Source organism: Vulpes vulpes, chromosome 9, assembly GCF_048418805.1.
Source record: "Vulpes vulpes isolate BD-2025 chromosome 9, VulVul3, whole genome shotgun sequence".
NCBI classification, from domain to species: domain Eukaryota; kingdom Metazoa; phylum Chordata; class Mammalia; order Carnivora; family Canidae; genus Vulpes; species Vulpes vulpes.
In genome coordinates this window covers 1,960,491-1,973,048 of record NC_132788.1, presented here as the reverse complement: position 1 = coordinate 1,973,048, position 12,558 = coordinate 1,960,491, and the positions used below count along the sequence as shown (strand labels likewise).

General features: G+C 52.3%; 1 pseudogene; it reads left to right on the top strand.

The window, feature by feature from the left end:
• The first annotated feature begins 9,971 nt into the window (after positions 1–9,971).
• Positions 9,972–10,316, top strand: LOC112908763 (reactive oxygen species modulator 1 pseudogene; annotated as a pseudogene).
• The last annotated feature ends 2,242 nt before the right edge of the window (positions 10,317–12,558 follow it).

The following is a 12,558-nucleotide window of genomic DNA, read 5'->3' as shown; positions in this document are numbered from 1 at the left end:
CAGCAGGTGTACCTGTGAGGGCTCCACATCAGGAAAGGGAGGGGGAGAGAAGCAGGACTGGGCAGTGGGAGAAGGTGAGGCCAATGCAGTCTCAGTGGAGCCCACAGTGGAGCCCCCAGAGATGTCAGAAGCAGGTGGCCCTTCAGAAGCGCCCTGCGTTGGGGCTGGGGCTGGGCTACGTATCCCCACCCCAACCGTCCAAATGCTCTTGTCATCCGATGAGCCAGGAAGAGGGGAGGGCCTCCTGGAAGAGACAGTCTCTGGCCACTGAGGCAATGCCAGCCGAGGGCTGACCATGGCGGGGGCGGGGGGCTCTCCATCAGCAGTGCTTCAGCCAGGAGGGGCCCAGGCAGCCCCAGAGCACCTGCCACCTGCCACCGCCGTCAGTATTAGCCAACACCACATTTTCAAACGCGCCAGATAAAGAAATTAACGTGTGATACTTGGCAAGATTGCAAAATACATGACAAATTACTAAGAGAAACCGTGGGCATCCCGGGAGAAAAATGGGCAACAGACACGAACAGGCAATTCATCAAAGAAGCAATGCGAACGTAACCACAAAGGCGTGAAAGCGCTGTTTGGCCTCACAAAGCATGGAAATGTTATTGGCTGGCAAATTAGGAAAGATTTAAACACTGACCCTACCGGCTGATGATCAGGAACGTGATAGGCTCTCGCCCCTACTGGAGAGTTACAGGTTTGTACAGCTTTTCTCAGAGGCAGTTTCCTCAAATGCACACGACATCTTTAAATGCCTGCTTAGGTATGGACCCAGCTCCGATTATGAAAAGTCCTTTCTCCACCACATGGATGGTGTATGTGTGTGTCTATTTCCTTACCCTACTCCGTATGTACCATTGGTCAGTTCGGCCCTCCCTGGGCCAACATCACATTTGCTTAGTTACTAACTACCCCTTTATAATAAATCTTTTTTTAAGAAGATTTTATTTATTTATTCACGAGTGACACACAGAGAGGCAGAGACACAGGCAGAGGGAGAAGCAGGCTCCCTGTGGGGGGCCCAATGACTGGGGATCCTGGGACTCCAGGACCATGCCCTGGGCCGAAGGCAGATGCTCAACTGCTGAGCCACTCAGCCATCGCACTTTATAATAAATCGTAACATCTTAACGTTCTTAACGTCTCGTGCTTGCTTTTCAAGATTACCTGGGATGCTTGTGAGTATTTGAGTCAGCTTATGAACTTCTGCAAATATCTGCCGGGATTGTCACTGGCGATCCCTTGAATGTATCGAGGAGTTTGGGGAGAATTGTCCTCATCAAAGCAAAGCTTTCCATTTATTTAAAACTTCAAATTCCTCTCGGTGACTAGAGGAGAGGTTCTGTACAGCCCCGGCTGGATCCATCTTTACATAGAATTTTTTCAGTTTTCTTCCATTTCTCTCAGTCATGTTTTGTGGATTTCTGTGTAAAGTGTTTTTTTTTAATGTTTAATTTTTTTAAAAGATTTTTTTTGTTCATTTGAGAGAAAATGAGAGTGAGAGAGATCACAGAGGGAGGGAGAGAAGCAGAGTCGTCGTTGAGCAGGGAACCCAATGCGGGACCCTGGGATCATGACCTGAGCCAAAGGCAGATGCTTAATCAACTGAGCCACCGGGAGCCTCTGTGTAAAGTTTCTGTACATCTTTTGTTAGATTTTTTCCCCCAGATAAATACTGTCTTTTGTGAATTTCTTATTCTGTGTGCGTTACTCACATGGAAATACAGTTGACCTTTGCATCCTGATTTTATATCAGGCAATTATACCAAATTCACTTACGGATTATGATAGTCTACACTGGCCGACTCTCTCTAAGGGTGCTTTTTATGGCTTTATTGTTTAATATGCAATTGATCAAGCTTGCCGTCTTTTCTAATGCTTTTTGGCAATTTTGATGTATTTCTTTTTTTCTGTCTGAACTCTGGAACTATTCTGACAATGTAAAAACAAAATTTCCTTTGGAATTTTCAACTGAGATCGCAGTAGATCTTATTTAAGATCTTATTGTCACCTTTATAACGTGCACATTTCTATCTACGTACGTTTGCAGGACGTGTGTGCATTTTTTTCATGTCTTCAGTTCATTCATCTTAATATGTTGTGGCTTTAAGAAGAGCGGAGCAGTTAGGGACGGGAGGAAGCGCAAAACGATGCGATGCTTACGGACGCTGGGGGATGGGCTCCCGAGAACTCGCCATCCTGTCCTCTCTGCTCTTGTGAATCTTTGAGACTCTCTGCGAAAATTAAAAACAAATCTGCCTGCCTACTCACCTCGTCATTTGCTTCATATGGGCCCTTCATCTTCCTTTTGAAGCCTGTTCTTTTTATTTATTGCAACCGTGACCAGGATCGCTCTCCGTATATATTTGCTATCGTTGGTTTGCGCTGTCTCTATAAGCCATAAGCAGCAAAGCAGAGGGTGAATGTAGCTCTCTGTTCATTGATTCCCATAAATGGAACACAAAATTCCTGAGTGCTTTTCAATAATTCATGGTTTTATAAACATGGAAATTCATTTCAATGTGTCTTGAGGAGAATGTTGCACTGAGTCCCCCAGGGCTTCGAGTGCGGCTCTGGCATCCTGGGTCTGAGGCACAAATCGGGCAGACATAACGCCTCCCCCCGCCCCCGTGCCTTCCTGGGGGGCTCTGGGGCTGGTCCATGCTGGGATCTTGTGAGACCCCGTGAGACCGTGGCCTGGAAGCCACACGGGAGCCCCACCTTGGGGATGGCCGAGGGGCGTCCAGGGAAGGCACTGATGGCTCCGACCCTCGGGTGGGTCCAGCTGTGGAGGCCAGCAGGTGCAGGGGCAGCTGGACTTCCCCTCCCCACAAAAGGTGTTTCCCCGGAGACCTCCGGTGCCACCCCTTGTACGGGCCCCAGTAGCCCAGAGCAGCCCTTACTTGCATCCAGATCTTCCACTTGCTGCGTGTTTCTTGGGCAAGAATCTCACATTTTAGAGTCTTGGTTTTTGATGATGTTCACAAGCTTCTGGCGCGAACACATTCCACGTTGGCTGAACCCCACCGTGGGCTGTCCATCTCGCTTGGGTTCTGTCTCTTGTTCATCGGATACCCACAGCTTCTGCGGCAATGAAACATGAAGTCATTTTATTTTACAGATGAGAAAGGCCAGGCCACATCTCCTTGCCCCAAACCACATGGAGAAAAGTCCAAAACAAGTTGAGACGCAACACGGAGTGATATCACCGCCACCAAACGCCTTGTGGCTCCGAGCCAGCCGGAGCTCCTAGAGCTGCTCTAGGTCGTCTCTGCGGCGTCTCTGCTGCGTCCCCGTGGGGCTGGCCCAGGAGCACTGCCCCCCCCTGCCCACCCCCCCGTGAGGCGGCCCAGCTGGGCGGGCCGGTTGCTCAGGCTGAGGACTGGTCTCCTGTGCCCTGCCCGGCCTGTGGCTCCAGCCCCAGCGGCAGGTCATCCTGCAGCAGGAGAAGCGATGGAGACTGTCCTCCGAGGCGGGCCCTGCCTGGGGTTGACTCATCTGTGGCCTGGGTGAGGCTGCCTGGGCGGCCGACCTGACTTAGGATATTTCCAGTGCCTCAGGTGGATCTCCCATTTTGCACTTCCCCCAACAGACTCTAATTTTCTTAAAACTGAGATATAAAATCTTCTTGGCATTTTTTTTTAGATGCTTCTACTTCGAGTAGAATTTCAGAATCAGAAATTTGAAGTTGCACAAGCCTTCCAGGAGAGGAGTTGGGGTTTAAAGACATTGACCCCTCCCTGTCACGACTGTTAGTGACATTCATCCTCATCTGTCGTTTCCCATCTGATGACTTTTCAGGAGTTTAAACCACACGTGGTGCCAAATCTGTCTGTGTGTTCCTTTATGATTCTGGATCTCATGGCCTGATTTTGAAGACCTTCTTTACCCCAGGATTATAAACACGCATTTCCCTATATTTTCTTCTGCTTGCTTTCATAGTTAAAAATATTTGGAGATCTTATTTGTCAGGAATCTGGGCCTGACTACAACGTGAACAGAGATAAGATCTGGTTTTGAGATGGGAAACGCATTTCCAACCCCGTGAAATGAGAAGTTTCCATATTGAGTTGAAGTGCACCTGTATTTTATATATTATAATACAGTAAACGGCCATTGTGGAGTGTGTATTGAGCGGCCTGTCCATCCCATTGATCTGTTTCTATATTTCTGCACCAGTATCTGATTGTTCTGATTAATATTGCTCTACAGTTTGATTTATTAAACAGGGAACGTCTCCCATGATAGTCTTAATTTTCATGAATTTCTTGGCAGTTTTTACATATTGATGTACACTTCCAGCAGAATTTTAGAATCCGCTTTTCTAGTAAAAAAAAAAAAAATTTCTTTACCACGTTCATTTGGGTTGGGCTGAATTTCATAAGTAGCCTGGGAGATTTCACATCTTTACCCAGCACGTCTCGCATCCGGAAACAAGATGTATCTTTATTTAAGCAAACCCCCATGTCCGTCAGGAAAGTTTTATCATTTTTGTTATGAGGACTGTGCATGTTTCTTGTTAAATGTGTTGCCAAATATTTTATGGCTTTCCTTCCAAATATAAGCACAGCTTCTCCTCTGTGGCACTCTGCATTTGTTAGTGGGGTGCCCGAGCGGGGTGCGCGTTCTGGGTGCCTTGATCCAGGGCCTGCTCGGCTCCTCTATGTGGATAAAGCAGAAGGCACTGGCCCCGGGGGACGTAGCCACTAGCCCAGGAAGGGCAGTGAGGGGCCCCCTTGGTCCTGGGGACACAAGGTGTGGACAGGGCTGGTTCCTCCTGCGGCCCCTCTCTTTGGCGTGTAGACGGCCACCTACTCCCTGGTCGTCCCTCTGTGTCTGTGTCCTAATCTCCTCCTCCAGGGACACCAGTCATAATGGATCAGTGGCCGCCCACTCGACCTCATGCGACTCACTTCTTTGCAGCAATTCTCTGAGGTACTGGGTGGGGCTCACAGCGTCAACCGATGAATGTAGGGGGACCAATTAGCCCACAACAGGCTCTAAAGGCTTCTCTGCGGCTCCCTTGATTTGTCTACATGCAAATGATACCATCTGCAAATAATGGTAACTTTATTTCCCTTTTCCAGTATTCTGCTAAGAAAACTCATTGTGGAAAACCTGGTAAATGAAGCCGAAGGCGGTTTACCATCCTTCTGACGTCATCCTTGAGCAGTACCTAAAGGGCCCAACTGAGGACTCTCTGCATTTAGGGGAATGCATCCATGTTTGACACATTATTTGCTGGGCGGTGCCAAGACTTTGCAAAATTTCCCGTGGACTTGTAGATTTTTGTTCAGTGGGGATGCGAGTGACCCCCGACTCTTAGAAATGGGCACTGCAAACCCCACGGTGCCTCTGCCCTGCAGGACACTCCAGTTTTTTTTTTTTTATAAATTAATTTTTATTGGTGTTCAATTTACCAATATACAGAAAAACACCCAGTGCTCATCCCATCAAGTGTCCTCCTCAGTGCCCGTCACCCATTTCCCCCCACCCCCCGCCCTCCTCCCCTTCCACCACCCCTAGTTCGTTTCCCAGAGTTAGGAGTCTCTCATGTTCTGTCTCCCTGATATTTCCCAACATTTCTTTTCCCTTCCCTTCTATTCCCTTTCACTATTATTTATATTCCCCAAATGAATGAGAACATACAATGTTTGTCCTTCTCCAATTGACTTATCTCACTCAGCATCATACCCTCCAGTTCCATCCACGTCGAAGCAAATGGTGGGTATTTGTCATCTCTAATGGCTGAGGAATATTCCATTGTATACATAAACCACATCTTCTCTATCCATCATCTTTCGATGGACACCGAGGCTCCTTCCACAGTGTGGCTATTGTGGCCATTGCTGCTAGAAACATCGGGGTGCAGGTGTCCCGGCGTTTCACTGCATCTGAATCTTTCCGGTGATCTGGCAACCTGGTGTCAACACTCTTTCCCTGTTGCTTATAAACATCCATTTCCCGAAATGCTCTCTGTACCAGCTTAGCCATCTTGGCACTTCTCTCATTAAGGAGTTAAATAAATCTCTGACACATTTATTTTTGGGAGAGTCTTTCTTTAAACCACACTCGGACAGATTATACACGCGTACTGTGTTTAAGACTGACCCAAGGAGCATTGATTTGTGTTGGAAATTACAGCCTTGTTGTCTCTGAAATAATTTCCTTGAAGCATTAGGACAATCCATTATGGTCTACTTATTGTACATCCTCCCCGCGCTCTGAGTGCTCTTCTAGACTTTCCTCCAACGAGAGCAGCGCCCTCTCGCCCAGTGAGCACGGATTTGTCCATATACGGTAACGGGATGTGCGCGGCGCCTCGCTGCCTCTTGCTCCGAGCCGAGCAAATTCCGCACGATGGTGGAGCTGATGGCGGAGCTGATGGCTCCGGGCGCCCCTCGTTCCATCCAGCGTTTTTTGTGGCACATGCTCTTGACCCGTGCTGGCTGGCGAAGGGTCTGTGGGCGCTGGAATTAGATCCAGTGCCGAGAAACACAGTCGTGCCCTGTACATGAAAATCCTAATTTTAAGGAAATTCTGCAGCATTTAAGGAGAAGCTGGGGGATCCAGAGGGTGGGGACAAGAGGGTGAAGGGGGATGGTGGACAGAAGGCTTTAGAACTAAGCGCGTCCCACCCCACTCAGCCCGCAGGCAGATCCAGAGCTTAGGATGGAAGAGGTCAGCTCTACTGCGACATGCACGTGGCCGTCGGGGCTGTGAACATCCAGGATGGCCCTCCCCAATGCCAAGGCCATAGGTCATTCTTCCCCTCGCCCGCCCCTCCCCACATGTCCCACGTCTGTCCACCCCCTGTCCACGCTGTCCCGCTATGTTGGCCTCGACCTAACGGCAGAGGTGAGAAGCAACGAGGGTGAAAGCAGGTGCCGAGGGATGGGAGCGCCTCGGAGCTCCGGCCTCACCTGCGCGCCCGCTGCCCGTTTCTGAGAGCTGCTCGGTGCAGGCTGAGCATCCAGACACCGTTTGCTGGCTGGGCTTTGCTTCCCTTCGCTCCTGGGGACTCCCCGGTGAAAGGAGATGGTACTCTCAAGGGCTCTCTCTCTACCTCTCTTCTCCAGAAACCAGGCCGGGCTTGCACGGCCCCGCAGAGAATGACGACCCCGTTGGGGGGGGGGCACGGCTGCCTGAGGATGCCGGGGAGGGGCTGCGGGCACCTGGTCTTCCGTTCCCCCGGCGCCTTGTCCAAGGTCTGGGGGTGGGCGGGGGTGTCACCCGTGGAGAAGAGACGCAGTCACAATCTGGCACCTACCCCGGTCCCTCTCCCACAAGCTGCTGACACGTCAGGGCCAGTGCCCAGGTGGGAACGGTCAGCCCAGGGCTGTGACGGCCATGTAGCCTGTCACCGCCTAGACAGGCCTCCGGGCCTGGCTCTGGCCACAAACGGCTGCATCACGTCCCTGTTGCAGCCCGTCTCCCCCTCCTTTTGGCCGCCGAGGGACCATCTTTCCTCCCTCGTTCTGTGCCCCTTGCCCCCTGCCCTGAGACAGCGTCGAGCGTCCGCAGACCGTCATGTCCCCTCGGCCACCATTTGTCACCCCGAGAGCTGGGGCAGGTGTCACTCGGGCTCCTGAAGGTCAGCAGAACTGCTGCTTCCCCAGGGCCCACCCTGGGCCCCCGCTGCCTGCGGTCCCTGCGGGCCCCCACCCAGTTTCCTTGGAAACACCATGGTGTCCCCTCTCCCGCTCCTCACAGCAGATCAGTGTCTAATCTTCTCTGTCATGTCCATCTAGTCACACATCTAACTTGAGTTTCCTGGAATTTAGGATTGAAGGTGTCTCCCTTTTGCATTTCCTTTGCTTTTCCATCAGTCCCTGACTTTCTACGCACTTGCCTTTTGATTACACGGTTCACCAAACACCTATCGGTGGCTGTGCGAAGGGTGTTTGCCAGTCGTCCCCGAGGACCTGGGGTGCGTGTCTCCTGCAGGCGGAGCGGGAGGCGAAGGAGGGAGAGAGCAGGGGCGTGAGCGGGGGAAGCACCGGGACAGAGCTGTCCCTGGCCCCGCGGTCTCCTCCCGGTGGGCCACTCAGTCCTGCGGGGTCTCTGGTTCAGGAACCACCGCCTCACGCCTCACTGGGATTTTCTGTCCATGTGAGGAAGCCAGAGACAAAATAGCACCAAGCTCACATCGTGCACGTCCTGTTCCCGGGCCGCGGGCTCCCTTTGCCTCACACCTGCTCGCGGTGCAGTTGGGGCTCGGTTTGCACGGTAACAAAAGCACCTGTGGGCCTGATTCTGTGGGAACGAGAAGTTCCCCTTGTGAAGCAGAGTGTGGAGAGGGTGGCTCAGAGGCCGCACGTTCCTAGGAAGTGCCATGGGGGCCAGGGACAAAGGGGAATGACCTCACTGACAGAGCATTTTATTTTATTATTTTATTATTTTATTTTATTATTTTATTTTATTTTATTATTTTATTATTTTATTTTATTTTATTATTTTATATTTTATTTTATTTTATTTTATTTTATTTATTTTATTTTTTAAGATTTTATTTATTTGAGAGAGAGAGAAAGCATGAGCAGGGGAAGGAGCAGGGGAAGAGGGAGAAACAGACGCACCACTGGGCTCCGGGAGCCCGACATGGGGCTCGAGCCCAGGACCCCGGGACCATGACCTGAGCCGAAGGCAGATGCTCAATCCACCAAGCCACCAAGGTGCCCCATACACAAAGCATTTTAAAGAAAAGTTTGATTCTTTTTTTTTTTTTAACCTGGAATGCCTATGCTTTTGCGCCATCCCTACGTGCACTTGGAGACATGTATATATTTTTAATCTTAGCAATTGTCATTTTGGAATTCTTCATTCATTCATTCTTTCAACATTGACTGAGCACCTGTTGAGTTCCAGGCACCCTGCTGGACTCCGTGAGGGCAGTGGCACGTGGCGGCGTTCTGACCCCCCAGAGCTTGCCCATGAGAGGACAAGGAAACACACAGGTGTGTGTTTTTTGCTCCCAATACAACAAGTGGCCACACATGCTGGCTTGCACAGCGTGAATTAACGATGGCACAGCTCTGGAGGTCAGAGGTCAGAGGGCTGAGGTGGGCATCCTGGGGCTGATGCCCTGGAGCTGGCGGGGATGCTTCCCTCGGAGGCCCTGGGGCCGCTTCCTGCCTTTCCCAGCATCTACAGGCACCTGCGCTCCTTGGCCTGGGGTCCCTCCTCCGTCTGCAAAGCCAGCAGCACGGCATCCCTCCGGCCCTGCGTCCACAGCCACATTTCCCTGGGCTCTCCCCTCCTGCCTCCTGCTCCTCTATAAGGATGCCGTGATTACACAGGCCACGCTGGGTGACCCAGGACACTGTCCCTGTCATAGGGAATCCTCCCTAGCTCGGTAACAGGACGCAGTTACAGGCTCTGGGGATGCGGCTGTGGACATCTCTGAAGGGCCATTATGCTTAACTGGGACAGGTGCTACGGAACGACGGACTGCTGCGTGACGGCCGGCCACAGGCAGGATGGCCAGGGGAGGGACACTGTGACCCTTCGGTGAGGATGTAGAAGAGGCAGTTAGGAGAAGAAAAGGAAGTAGAAGGCGTCCAAATTGGAAAGGACGAAGTAAAACCACCTCTGGTGCCGGTGGCGTGACGTCATCTGTGGGCGAGCACCTGCTAGAGCTAATAAATGAATCCGGTAAAGTTGCAGGACACAAAATTGAAACACAACCTGCTGTTTCCGTCCACCGGCCCCGGGCCATCTGAGAAGACAACAATGAGGGCAAGCCCATTCGCAGGAGCAACAAAAACAATAAAATACTCAGGAATAAACTTAACTGAGGAAGTTAAACTTCTACACTGAGAATCACAAAACGCCAGTGAGAGAAATTTAAGAAGAAACAAGTAAACGGAAACACGTCTTGTGTTCGCGGGACTGGAAAACCTGGTGTTGTTGAAACGGGGTCTTCCAGATTCAACGCGATCCCTTTCAAAATCCCAACTGCGAGAACTGAGCGACCGAAGCCGCGAACGATATGCCGGTGGCCGTGGGGCCCTACGGACAGTCCCAGCCGAGCTGCTCTGACCGCGTGAAGATGGGCTTTGGGATGGGTTGCGCAGTGGGCATGGCGGCCGGGGCGCTCTTGGGCACCTTTTCCTGTCTCAGGATCGGAATGCGGGGTCGGGAGCTGATGGGCGGCATCGGGAAAACCATGATGCAGGGTGGCGGCACATTTGGCACATTCATGGCCATCGGGATGGGCATCCGATGCTTATCCGGGCAGTGGTTGCCCATACACCTACCCTTTCCCATCAGTCCAGCTCATGTGCTATAATAAAACAAAATTCTTTGAAAAAACAAAACAAAACCAAAGCAAAATCCCAACTGCCTTTTATATGGAAATAGAAAATCCCCCTAAAATTTGTATGGAAGCACAAAAGGCCACGAGCAGCACAACCACCTCAAGAAAGACAAGGCTGGAGGCATCACACGTTCTGATTTCAAGATATATCACAACCCTGCAACCCTGGTAATTAAAACAGCGTGATGCTAGCGCGTGAACACAGACACGGAGACGGATGGAACGGAACAGAATCCAGGGAGGCACCCAAGCACCTGAGGCCACCCGGTCTTTGACAAGGGTGCCAGGAACACACAGTCGAGAAAGGACGGTCTCTCCAACAAGTGGTGTGGGGGAAACCCGCTGGACGGCCGCTCGCAGAAGAGCAGGGTTGGATCCTACCTTACACCAGACACGAAAACCAACTCAAAATGAGCTAGAGACTTAAGAAGTGGAAGACTTGAAACTGTAAAAATCCTGGAAGAAAGCATAAAGGGAAAGTTTTGTCGTTGGTTCCGGCCGCAATTTCCTGGATATGAGACCAAAAGCGGCAATAGGTAAACGGGCTCCATCAAACTATAAAGCTTCTGCGCGGCAAAGGGACCCACCACCAGCGTGAGAAGGCCACCTTCGGAGTGGGAGAAGGTATTTGCAAACCGTGTATCTGATAAAGGGTTCATGTCCAAAATACGCAGGGAATTCATACAATTTAATAGCAAAAAAAAAAAAAAAAAAACAAAACTAGGGAATTCGATTAAAAGAACCTGAATAGGCATCTTGCCCAAGAAGACGTACAAATAGGCACCAGGTACACGAAAAGATGCTCCACGTCGCTGAGCATCTGGAAAATGCAAACGGGATAACAGTGCACACCTGTTAGGATGCCTTTTCTCGAACACCTGATGATGATGAGTGTTGACGGGGATGCGGAGCTGCCGGGACCCTCGTGCCCTGTTGGTGGGAATGCAAATGGTGCATCTTCTCAATGGAAAACGCGATGGAGGCGTCTCAGAAAATTAAAAACAGAATCGCCGTATGATCTAGCAGCCCTGCTTCTGGGTGGTCATCGAAGAGAACTGAAACCCTGATCTCCGGAAGGTAATGTGCACCCTGGCTGCACGGCCACGGCACTCACGTAGCCGCCACGTGAAGGCAACCCGAGTGCAGCGTAGAAGACGGTGCGGTGTGGACACACGACACAACGTGATTCGGCCTCTCGAGGAAAAGAGGATCTGTGGTAGGCGACAGCACGGATGACCCTTGAGGACGCCATGTGGGGCGAAACAAGCCGGTCACAGGGGGACAGACGCTGTATGGTTTTACCCACTCGAGGGACCCAGAATCATCAAAGTGGGAGAAACGCAGAGGAAGCAGTGGTTCCAGGGTGCTGGGGGCGGGAGGAATGGGGGCGTCCTCAGTTACAGGTGTGCAGGCTGCCAGGTGGGTGAGCTCTGGGGACTGCGGCCCAGCTCGGAGCCCCAAGTGCACAGCCCTCGTTGCACATTGAAGCTGGTGTTCCAGAGTGTGCGAGGGCTCTGAAGCATGGGGACGTTGGGGAGGAGCCGGGGAGGCATCGTGGGCAGCCTCCAGCGCGGATCTGTTTCTGCGTAGAGGTCAGGGTCCCCTGGCCAGGGTTAAACCAGAGAGGACCCGGTCCGGTTCTCCTTCTTCAGTGGCTGTGGGCGGAGAATGGGTGGACGGGGACGAAGACAGGGTGCGCGGTGCCGGGAGAGCTCGCAGGAGGCCGTGGGCTTGGCCAGGCCCATGGGGAGGGGAGGATGTGCGCAGGACGTGTAGGCGTGCCGTTCATCAGGCCCCCGTGGGAGGTCAAGTGGCAGCGGGGCTGGGAAGGCAGAGGCGTGTGGAAGCTTGTAGAAGGCACGCAAGGAAGGGCCACGGGGTCGGAACGGAGGGTGGGCAGCTGGAGACCCCTCGGAGCCCGTGGACGGGTCAGGCGGGCTCCCGTCCGTCACGTGAGGAGCGGCGGGAAAGCTGGCCTTGCGGACTCGGGTTTCGAGATCGAGGGGGCTGCAGGGCAGAGAGCAGAGGAGCGTCTGGCTGGACGTACACATCTGCGCATCCCACGCGTGTAGGTGGTGACTGAAGGCCCCGGGACGGAGGGGCTTGCTGGGCAGGGAGGAGGGGGCGCAGGGCCCACCCTCGAGGAGCTACGACGTGGGGACACTGGCCACCGTGTGCAGGAGGAGGAGGAGCTTTGTGGGGAGGACCGAGGAGCGGCCAGAGGGGAGGGGGCTTGG